This window comes from Mustela lutreola, chromosome 9, assembly GCF_030435805.1.
Source record: "Mustela lutreola isolate mMusLut2 chromosome 9, mMusLut2.pri, whole genome shotgun sequence".
Taxonomy (NCBI): Eukaryota; Metazoa; Chordata; class Mammalia; order Carnivora; family Mustelidae; genus Mustela; species Mustela lutreola.
Window position 1 is genome coordinate 93,415,468 of NC_081298.1, and position 11,678 is coordinate 93,427,145.

General features: G+C 44.2%; 1 protein-coding gene across 1 annotated transcript in view; it reads right to left on the minus strand.

Moving 5' to 3' along the window:
• Window positions 1-1,025, minus strand: part of PAIP2B (poly(A) binding protein interacting protein 2B) — a 33,886-nt gene extending 32,861 nt beyond the window's left edge. Inside the window, exon 1 of the mRNA XM_059188004.1 lies at window positions 834-1,025. The gene's annotated coding sequence lies outside the window, so the exon portion shown is untranslated. The remainder of the gene's footprint in view (window positions 1-833) is intronic.
• Between the last annotated feature and the right edge of the window lie 10,653 nt (window positions 1,026-11,678).

Genomic DNA, 11,678 nt, shown 5'->3' on the forward strand with positions numbered 1-11,678 from the left:
AGGAACTGTCACCAAAACAACTGTATTGGGACAAAGATTTCAGAGAGAATATTATGATCAAATGCCACTTTAAGGAAGGCAAAAATAGTTTACCATTAACAAAACCGATTAAACTTTCCAACCTTGCAAAGCTCCCTGTACTGTGCATTCTGCGTCTCTTGCGTTCACCTTCCAGCTGCTTGGAAGGACCAAGTGGAAAATGTTAGTTTCCATGAGAGATGTGGATGAAATTTAAGGGGTGGGAGGGGTAAGGGGCTCCCTGGCAGAATGGAAGGCAGCAGAGAAGTGACCAGGACTAATTCAAATTAGGTATCAAGAACGAAAGCTGGAGTAAAGTGGGAGGTGGAGGGAGTAGAAGAAACGCAGATAACGCACCCCGGCCCGCGAATGGGGGAGGGGTGAAAACGCGCAACTCCTCCCCCTACTCGCCCGGGGAGGGGACCCCGGGATGCAACACCGGTCAGTTTGCCTCGCCGTGTTGCGCTGGGGTAGTGAGGGGACTCGCAAGCCAGAGGTTTCAGTCTGAAGGAGGCTGAGGGGGCTCTGGGAAGTTGAGGGGCGGGGGAAGAATTCCGTGCCTGTGCGGGGAGAAAGGGACTAAGACCCCCTAACACCAGCGGGAGGCAGAGGGTAACCCCAGCGGACGCCCCTTCTCGCCAAGGGCCACGACGTGGGACCCGCCGGCTTACCCTCACCACGGGAGCTCGGACAGGCGCGTGTCGCCCCTCACAGCCCCGACGGCTGCTGAAAGGGAGGCGCAGGGCGCCCCCAGAGCCTGGAGAGCGGCGCTTCCCGCGGGTCTCCTCCCCGGCAGCCCGGGTCCCCGAGCCCACCTGGGCTGACCAGAAGCCCTTCCTCCAGGTTGTACTCCTCTGCTTCTCCGAGAGCCTCAGCCGTCGCCGCAGAGGTCGCGGTCGCCAGAACAGTCTCGGCCTCCAGTACCAAAGCGTGAGCCACAGCACGGGAGAAGAGCCGCTGCCACTCGCCAGGTTACCTCTTACAGCACACTGGCTCCTTACTCCGCCTCCGAACCCAAGCCATTGGTTGCTGGGCACCGCCCCATTCGCCTATTGGACCGAAGATGATGCCGCTCAGTCACCTAGAAGGGCATGTGTGTTGCTTATTGGTCTAAATGTGAATCAGTTCCCGCCCACTCCCTCAGAAGTTCCAGCTTCCGATTGGCATAAACATCTGTCTTTTCGCTCCCTTCGTTCTTTCTCTCAGGGTGGAGCGCCCCCTTTCGGGAGACATCGGCTCTGATTGGCTGAAAGGATATTACGCTCGTCCTGGATAGGCATGGAGCCAAAGAGGCGTCCAGCCCCCACGTGGGGAGGAACCCTAGGCGCCGCACCTCTGGGTTTGTTTACACAGGCTCTTGCTGGCGCTTCCTTCTATTGGCTGGGCCAGCGGCCCCTCCCACCGGGTTGCGCCATTCAATCTAGGAAGGAGGAGCATGGGGGCGGGTCTCAGTGGGATTTCCCTAACTGTCCATTAGCAAGGGAGGAGCTTTGAGCTAAGCTGGACAGGACTCGCTGTGCTTCACAATCAGGAAGTTGGGGAGTTGGGGTACTTGGAAGGGCTGGAAAGAAGCAGAGGACTCTCTCACACGTCTAGAAACAAACCTGACTTCTTGAGGGCTCTTAAATTTCCCCCTAAATTAAGGGTATCCCATTTTTGTTTGCTAAGGACTTTGAATCGTATCCCTCAGAAGTAGGGATTTCTTTATGGATATCTTTATCTCTCCCCACCTCTCATGCTAACTGCACACATAACACAAAGTAGAGGCTTTGTAAGTGATTACACAATGAGTGGGTAAATGATAAAAATGAAAAGGAGAGTGAAATAAAGTCTCAGATTAAATAACAATGTTAAATATATATTTAATATAAATAAGCTAATACACAAATTCATTCATAAAACAATTTTTTTTTAATTTGACAGAGGGATATCACAAGTATGCAGAGAGGCAGACAGAGACAGACAGGAGTAAGTAGACTCGCTGCTGAGCAGAGAGCCTGATGTGGGGCTCAATCCTAGGAACCTGAGATCATGACCTGAGCCAAAGGCGCCTGGCCTGAGCCACCCAGGCGCCCCCATTCATTCAACAGATCTTATTGGGCATCTCTTCTAGGCTGTGAATATATGATATGAGTAAGACAATGAAAATGCAACAATGGTGCTTTTTCTCTACTGGGGAGAGTGACACTAAAGTAACGAATACATAATAAAATGTCATGTTATGATTGAGTACTACAAAAAAAAATAAAGCAAGGGTTAAAGAATGGTTGAAGGAAAGGCTATTTTAGGCAGAATGGTCATTTTAAGATCTGCTTGAGGAAACACCACCGCAAAGATATGAATAATGTGAAGAGCAGGAAGGAGGCTGGTAAGCAGGGCCACTATGTTGAACAACACCAGGATCACTAGTCACACTACTTCATGTATTACCCATTTATGTTGTTAGGTATAATTTTAGGATCGCCTGCTCTGGTTTTAATTTGTTTTGGTTAAATAATGTAAGTGGATCCTACAAGAAACACTTATCTTCCTTAGGGGAAAAAATCTACTACAAAATAACTTCGCCACCCTCCATTGCTTCTTTTCCTAAGGTGATCTTCAGCTATTTGGTGAGAGAGGTGCTTACATGATCTCAAAACTGAAGAACAGGTGCTCAGGTCCATATGGTGCTCTTGTACAATCAGAAATACTCTCCAAGGATGAAGATACACTACAGGATAGCAATGGGATGTAGGGAGGTGTTGGTGGGCTCCAGTTGTTTCTCTTCCTACCATGTACACTGTCTTACAACTTCATGACTGGATATCACCAAGGACAAAGAGAAAATCTTAAAAGTAGAGAAAAAAGGTACATAACATTCAGAGGTGGGAGGGAGGAAGATAAGAATTACAGCAGACTCTCTATCTGAAACTATGTTAGAAAAGATAATGAAGGAGGGAGGTAGCGGGGTGGATATCTGATAATGGTATGCTGGACAAATAGGTGTCCAAAGTGAGAGACAGTAGACAATAACCAGTCATAAAGTTATAGGGGATGCTGTCAGTGGAGAGAGGAAAACAAGAGGAGTCCACCAATCCTTCCCACACATCCCATTTTTGTAATGGTGATAACTCTTCATCCTCCAAGAGTATCTTTTATTTTTATTGTGGTAAAATAAATATAACATAATTTTTTCCCTTTTAAAATATACAGTTCATTAAGGTTCGTAAGTACATTTGCTGTTGTGTAACCATCACACTATCCATCTCCAGAATGTTTTCATCATCCCAAACTGAAAATCTGTACCCCGTAAACAGTAACTTCCTATCCTCCCTTCCCCTACCCTCTGGAAATCACCATTCTACTTGTGTCTCTATGAATTTGATGATTATAGGTACATCATATAAGCACAATCATATAATATTTATGCTTTTGTGTCTGGCTTATTTCATTAGGCATAATATCTTTAAGATTCATCCATGTTGTAGTATATAACAGAATTTCATTCTGTTTTAAAGCTGGACAGTATTGCACTGTGTATACATAACACCTTTTGTTTATCCATTCATCCATCAATGAAATTTGACTTTTGTGACTAATGCTGCTATGAACATTGGTGTACAGTATCTATTTAAGTCCATGCTTTCAGTTCTTTTGGGTATATACCCAGAAGCAGAATTGCTGGATCATATGTTATTCTAGGTTTAATTTTTTTAGGAACTTCCATACTGTTTTCCACAGCAGCTGTACTAGTTTACAATCCCACCAACAGTACAAAAGGATTCCAGTTCCTTACCAACACTTGTTATTTTCTGTTTTCTTTGTTTGTTTGTTTTTGTTTTGGTGGTAATACCTATTCTAATGAATGTGAAGTGGTATCTTGCATTTTTGGTTGCACTGTCCCAATTATTGGTCATGTTGCACATCTTTTCATATGTTTTTCAGACTCATTGCAGAAATATCTATATAAGTCCTTTGCACATTTTTGGGTGTGCCTGGGTGGCTCAGTCGTTAGGCATCTGCCTTTGGCTCAGGTCATGATTCCAGGGTCCTGGGATAGAGCCTGGCATTGGGCTCCCTGTTCGGTGAGAAGCCTGCTTCTCCCTCTCCCATTCCCCTTGCTCGTGTTCCCTCTCTCACTGTCTCTCTCTCTGTCAAATAAATAAATAAATAATCCTTTTGCACATTTTTTAATGGAGTTGTTTTATGCTTTGTTTTGTTTTCAACTTTTAGATGTTTTGTACATATTCTGGATATTAAGCTCTTATTCTGATACAGGATTTGTAAACATTTTCTGCCATTGTGTGGGTTGCTTTTTTCTCGTTTTTCTCTGTTGATAGTGTCTTTGATGCTCAGAAAGTATTTCTCATTGTGCCAGGTCCGAATGATCAAGGCTAGTTAAAAATCAGGGATCTACTATTAATTAAAAAGAGGAGAATGGAGGGGCACCTGGCTGGTTCAGTCAGTAGAGCATGTGACTCTTGATCTTGGGGTTATAAGTTTGAGCCCCATGTTGGGTGTAGATGACTTAAAAATAGTTTTTTTTTTTTTTTTAAAGGAGAATGGACATAAAGCCCACCGAAAATGAAGCTGGAAGATAAAGTTGAGGAAATGTCCCATATGGCGAAACAAAAAGCAAATTTGACAGAAAATAAGAGACAAAGTGTGAGAAAGTTTTCAGAAGTAGAGAACAGAGGCAGGGATATGATTAAATGATACCAAAAATATGTGTCATGACTGAACTAACCTGAGTCCTTTAATTGAAAGAACTCAACAAGTGCCCCAAACTTTAAATTAAAAAGGTTCACACCGGTAGAAATACTTGTTAAATTTTTACTATGTACCAGGCACTGCTTTAAGTCCTTAACATGGATTAATCCATTTAATCTTCAAAACAACATGAGTACTGTTATTATCCCCATTTTCAAACAGATAAACTGAAGTAAAAACAATTATGTAATTTACCCGAATCATTAGTGGTGGAGCTACACTGTGGTCCCTCTGCAGATGATGAACGGATTTGGATGTCAATACTGATGATACCACACATGTACTAAGAGTGCATTAAGAGATTTATTATGCATATAATGAGGTCTTTCATGCCTCAGGCTCCCACGCAGGGCAGAATATGTCTTGAGAGAGTCAGGAGGGGGAACTGACTTTGGCTTTAATTGTGGTTAGTGAGTAGTGCTGTGATAAGGGTTTTCAGGTACAGACTGGTGGTGGCTCACATGACCTGAGCTTCCCAAAGGAGGAAACACTGGGCTTACTGCTTTGCCTGCAAGTGGGGCAAGAGGAGAAGAGGGAGACCTGGGGATCAAAAAGCATCAGCAGTCAAATGTAAAAAATGGAGACAGATTCTCTATTACAAGTCAAATTCAAGTCAAAGTAGAAAGGATAAGGAGATGATCCTAAAAGTTTCCGGAGAGAAATAGGTCACATACATAAAATTAGGAATTAAGAAAACCAGATTTTCTATAGGTAACACAGGAAGACAGAAGCAATGAGCACTACCTTCAAAATTTGGAGAGAAACTATCTCTAATCTAGATGTCTTAGTCTATTTGGGATACTATAACAAAATAGACTGGATGGTTTTAAAACAACAGAAATCTGTTGTCTGCAGCTCTGATGGCTGGGAAGTCCAATATCAAGGTGCTAGCAGACTCAGTATCTGGTGAAAGCCATCTTCCTGACTGACAGATGGCAGTCTGTCTGCCACAGCCTCACATGGCAGAAGGGATGAGGGAACTCTCTAGGGCCTCTTTCATAATGGCACTAATCTTATTCATGAGGTCTTCTAAAGGCCCCACCTCAAAGTACCATCACATTGGGGATTAAGTTTCAACAATTTTGGGGTGACACAGGTGTATGGCACTAGAAGCTGTCCCCAGCCATACCATCCATTAAGTGTGAGGGTAGAATAAAAACATTTCACACAATCAAGTTCTCAACAAATTTATCTCTCAGGTATCCCTTATCAGGGACTATTGGAGGATGGGCACCACCACAGTTAGAAAGTAAATCAAGAGAGAAGAGAACACAGGGGGCGCCTGGGTGGCTCAGTAGGTTAAGTCTCTGCCTTCAACTCAGGTCATGATCTCAGGGTCCTGGGATCGAGCCCCGCATCGGGCTCTCTGCTCAGCAGTGAGCCTGTTTTCCCCCTCTCTCTGCTTGCCTCTTCCTACTTGTGATCTCTCTCTCTTTCTCTACCAAACAAATAAATAAAATCTTAAAAAAAGAAAGAAAAAAAGAAGAGGACACAATTCTATCCCAGTTAAGCTGGGAGTAAAAGAAGAATGAACGAGGAAGACATAGAATTAAGGAAAGCAGGTCTAACAGAAGAGAAGAACAAAGGGAATCCCTAGAATGACAATGAAGGGGCAGTATGCAGCAGGCTTAGAGAGCAACCTGCTTGGAGTGAAGAGGAGAACTCCAGTCTCTAGAAGGGATGGCTCCCAGAAAAAATGGGAGTGAATATGTCACCTACATTTATAGCCATATGGACAGGTGATTTCCCAGCTGGAAGAGTTAGTGGTAAATCACAGAAGACTCAGATGGAATTATGAGCACCAGGAAAGGACAAAAGAAAAGGCACATGATCATACTACTCTTGGCGAATTAGCTACAAAGAATGAGAGCAAATATACATATAGCACTATATGCTAGGCATTGATCTAAATGTTTTACATCTACTAACTCATTTAATTTTCACAACTCATTTTGTAAATAAGAAATCTTCGGCAAAGAGGTCAAATAGTGTATTCGTTTCTTCTTGTTACTTCAACAAATACCACAAACCTAATTGCCTAAAACAACACCAACTTATTATCTTACAGTCCTGGAGGCCAAAAGTACCAAAATGAGTTTCAGTGAACTAAAGTCAAGGTGTCTGTCTGCAGGCCTGCATTCATCTGGAGGTTCTCAGGGAGAAACCACTTCCTTGCCTTTCTAGAGGACACTCACATTCGTTGGCTTGTGGCTCTCCTCCATCTTCAAGGCAAGCAACAGAGCATCTTCTCTCCCTCTGACTTCTGCTTCCATCCTTCCATTGTCTCTCACTGTCTCTCTTTGACTGATTCTCCTGCCTTTCTCTTATGAGAACTTTGGTGATGACACTGGACCCACCTGGTAGTCCAAGATAATCTCTCCATTTCAAAATCACGTCTACAAAGTCCACTTAACTGTATAAGGTAGCATATCCATAGGTTCTAGAGATTAAGGTGTGAGCATCTTTAAAGAGACATTGTTCAGCCTATTACACACAGCTAGGAGCAAAGCCAGGATTCAAATCTAGGTAATCTATTTCTAAGTTCTTACTCTTTTTTTTTTTTTTTTTTAAGATTTATTTATTTATTTGACAGACAGAGATCACCAGTAGGCAGAGAGGCAGGCAGAGAGAGAGGAGGAAGCAGGCTCCCCACTGAGCAGAGAGCCCGATGCGGGGCTCGATCCCACGACCCTGGGACCATGACCCGAGCTGAAGGCAGAGGTTTTAACCCATTGAGCCACCCAGGTGCCCCCTGAGTTCTTACTCTTAAGCATTGTTCTCTGCTGCCTCTATGACAATATTTACATAGTCACAATCATGGTAACACTAAATAATGGATTTAACAAAATTTGGGAACTAAACACACTGGGAAGACAGAGAGAAAGGAAGTATGCTCGGAGTAACATAATCGAGCTAATTCCCCATATTTCACAGCAGAAAAGTGACAGAGTAAATAGTCTGAAACTAAAAAAATTCTAAGAATAAGCATATGGTGAAATTATTAATATATGAGGATATATATAAAAGAAATAGGGATGTACACACAATCTGTAAAAATGCTGAAAAATAAAAAGTTGCTGCAAGGGCCAAGGAGGTGATATTTGTTAAAGGCTCGTTTTTTGTTTTTTGTTTTTTAAGCCTGATAAAACTAGCTGATTTTGCAAAACATGTGTAGGCATAGCTTTGACTACAGACATTTAATTAGAAAGCCGTAAGGTGTGAATATGGGAACCCTGTTGGTAGAGTTTCTATTTGTAGTGTCCTCCATGTTGGTCTCTACTCTCATGTTCCCCAGAGCCCTGACCTTGTCTCTGTCTCCGGATCTTGTTACTTGCCTCTGGCTCCTTGCATGATGACTAGACTGGCTGAGTTCCTCAGTGTTGGCACCAGTCCTTGGACACAGCTTTGGTATTTGTCCTCCAGCTGCAAGTCTGGGACTTTGGGTGTCTAAACCTCTGCTGTCAGAAGGTATCTAAACCAGACAAGGACTAATGCCAGATTAGTCAGATTAGGCTTTGATGTGTTCCAGGCCTCAGATGTGGACAGAGCTCCTCCTTCCCATATTTATGTGGCCTGGAGCCACAAACAGAGACCAGAATCAGGGGCAAAAGTAGACATCATATACTGGAAATTTCATCCTACAGACAATGAAGAGTAGGAGCCAAGTGGTAGAGCCATGGAATGAGAAATGAGAATGAGAAAATAGGGGAAGGAATGGAAGTTTCTTCCAAGAGCAAGGAGTGACAGAGGGAATGGAGGCACAGGAGTGGGCCTTGACCAGGGGTAACAAGCAAATGCACCATAACAAGTGGGTCCTCACTGATGAACACAGTGGCTGTTGGAGGAACAGGGGGGTGATATGGAAAATGTCCAATAGGAGTTTGGGTCAGAAACACAGAAGGAAGCACTAGGAGGATACGTTAGTCCTTGGGATTCCCAGGCACTTCTTGACATGAGGGTGAGTCTCATATAGAAGTAATGTGCAAGGTGTCAACTTTGATTCTGTACTTCGGAGACCATATTCAGGGCTCGTTAAAGTTAGGCAAGGAGCACGGTGACAGAGCATCACCCTGAGCACATGATTCCTGAACTTCAGGGAAAGAGATAGTCTAGCTGGCAGTTTTGGCTATCTGGACTGGATGAGGTTGAAAACTCTGAACACTTAAAGAAGCAGCCTTCCTGATGTGAACAAAACATTCCTGCAGCTGCAGAATTGTGGCAGCTGCCCAGAGGCTGTGACAGGATAGGTCACTACCCTCAGATGGAAACCGTGCCTGCAAGGTGATTTTAGGCTGGAATTCCCATTCTCTGGGATAATATTTGACCTGCACTGGGGTCATCTTCTGTGAGAAATGGGCACACGGTTAAGGTACCCGACCAGACATTCCTCTGGGATATAGTTGTCTCTATTACTTTGCTATAAGCTGTGGGTCTAGAGACTATAAAATGCCAGACTGGCTTAGAGAAGGTTAGATAAACAAGCCTACAGCTCTGGATTGTAAGGCAGCTTCCAGGGAGCTACCAAAGCACCTTGCCTTCTGAATGAGTCAAAGGTGTTACTTTCAGAGTATGAGAGGAGTAAAGGAACATTCCTAATATTCGATGCCTCCAGATATGGTGATGAGCTTTTTTTTTTTTTTTTTTTAAGATTTTTATTTTATTTATTTGTCATAGAGAGAGAAGTGAGAGCAAGCACAGGCAGACAGAATGGCAGGAAGAGGCAGAGGGAGAAGCAGGCTCCCTGCTAAGCAAGGAGCCCGATGTGGGACTTGATACCAGGATGCTGGGATCATGACCTGAGCTGAAGGCAGTGGCTTAACCAACTGAGCCACCCAGGCGTCCCTGGTGATGAGCTTTGTTGGGGCCTCAGTAACCCTGGGAGGAGTTCTTTACCAAGGTCACTGGGGTCTCACTGGGGGAAATTGGTATTGTGGTTAGTGAGAAGAGCTTCCGCTGCAGGCTAGAAGAGGGAATGCAGCTGTTTGGCAGAAACTCAGGGTGAGCACCTGTTCAACTGAACGCTTGTACTAGGGAGAGGGAGGTGCTAACAAGAGAGCTCCTCAGGCTCTCTGTAGGGGGTGTCCATCTGGCTCCAGGGACCCAATCAATGCTGATGGGTGGGAGGCATGAGTCCTTCAAGGGATGCTTTGCTCATTGGACCTCAGTCTGGAGAGGCCAAGGAACTCAGACAGTGAGGGCAGCATGGGACTAACAGCAGCTGGCTCTGGACATTTTGCCCCCAAAAACAGCTAGAATGAAGTGGTCCTCTGGGTCACTGCTCCTCCCTCTATTTCAACCTCAGCAACATTGCTTCCTTTCTTCCTTCCAACTATTTAAAGAAGAGTGGATCCAGTTAACTGAAAGTTTTTGTTTTCCTCAGTCAAGTATGCAAGTGGTATGTGATTACCTACTGTCCTTCTCCACACCACTCCACGTAGTATGTGACTTTTCCTCTAAAGGAACATTGAGCAGGTTGTCTGGGTGGTTCAGTGGGAATTTGTTGGTTCAATTAATTGAAAAACTCTAGGATTAGTATTATCTTCAAGCATGGCTTGATCTAGGTGTTCAAGCAATGTCATTAAGCCCTATTTCTTAAACCCTCTCTTCTATGGTAGGAAAAAAGAACACACGCAGCTTTTGACTTTATGATTCTGACAACTTTCAGTTTCAGAAAAAGATAGAGTCTTGCTCTCCATCCATGGTTCCAGCACATCTCATGTAGTGACGGTGATTGTCTATAATCGTGTCACATGACCCTTCATTTCACTACCGTGGACATTAGGAGGAAGCATCACAACTGTCTAGCCGTAGGCACTTTCCCACCCCTGCCCCATGATGGGCGAACAGCACTATGATTGATACTACTACCAGAACTGCTAAGGACAGGGAAGGGAATGTTCTCCATGGAAAAAGGGATATTGGGCAGACAACAGATATCCACAGTTTCCTCAACCATTCTTACCTAATCTCGAAGCAGGGAGAGTTCAAGTGCATATGTGGGCAGTGGAACCTACTGAGGGACCATTATTTATCCTTTGGTGGATGACTACATCTTGACTTCCCTTTCCAAATGCTGATGGCCTCTAACTAGTAGAAAGTAAGGCAACTGCTTTAATTTGTCCCTTACTAGTTCTCCTCTCCTACTCATAGGTGAGGTAAGTGGGCTCCAAGCCGGTTGTACTCCTTATCACAACTCAGGGTAAGCTGTGGTTTATTTTATAGGTGGGTCAAGGCATGATACATGGCCAGGTCACCTCAGAGTAAAGAACAAGGAGCCAAAGATGAAACACACTGCAGGCTCCAAGTCTAGATGGGAGTTGTAGTGTCCAGTGCTTGTCTCAAAGCCTAGCTGTAGACTGTGCCCATCAGGGATGAGATTTGATGGGCTCTACTTAGGGACTTATCAGCAAGCATATGAGCAAAATAATTGCCCCACACCAACTACTGGTGGACTGGGGGTTACTAATAATTTTTCCAGCTCTTCCAACTCCTCCATATCTACCCTAGGAAAGAGAAATTTCTGATCTGATTGATTAGATTGTAAAATGTTAATTGGGTCCTGTTCATTAGTGATCAAAATCATTTGTGGGGGGTGCCTGGGTGGCTCAGTGGCTTAAAGCCTCTGCCTTCGGCTCAGATCATGATCTCAGGGTCCTAGAATTGAGCCCCGAGTAGGGCTCTCTGCTCAGCAGGGCGCCTGCTTCCTTCTCTCTCTCCTCCTGCCTCTCTGCCTAATTGCCATCTCTCTCTCTCTCTCAATCTGTCAAATAAATAAAAAAATTTTTTTTTTAAATTATTTGCAGTTGGAAGATTCACTTCTGTCTGTGGTAAGGGATGCAGACTCAGTTGGGACTGTCAACCAGAGTGTTGTGGCTCAATCCATATGACTTCTCCATTTGGCTTGGGTCTCT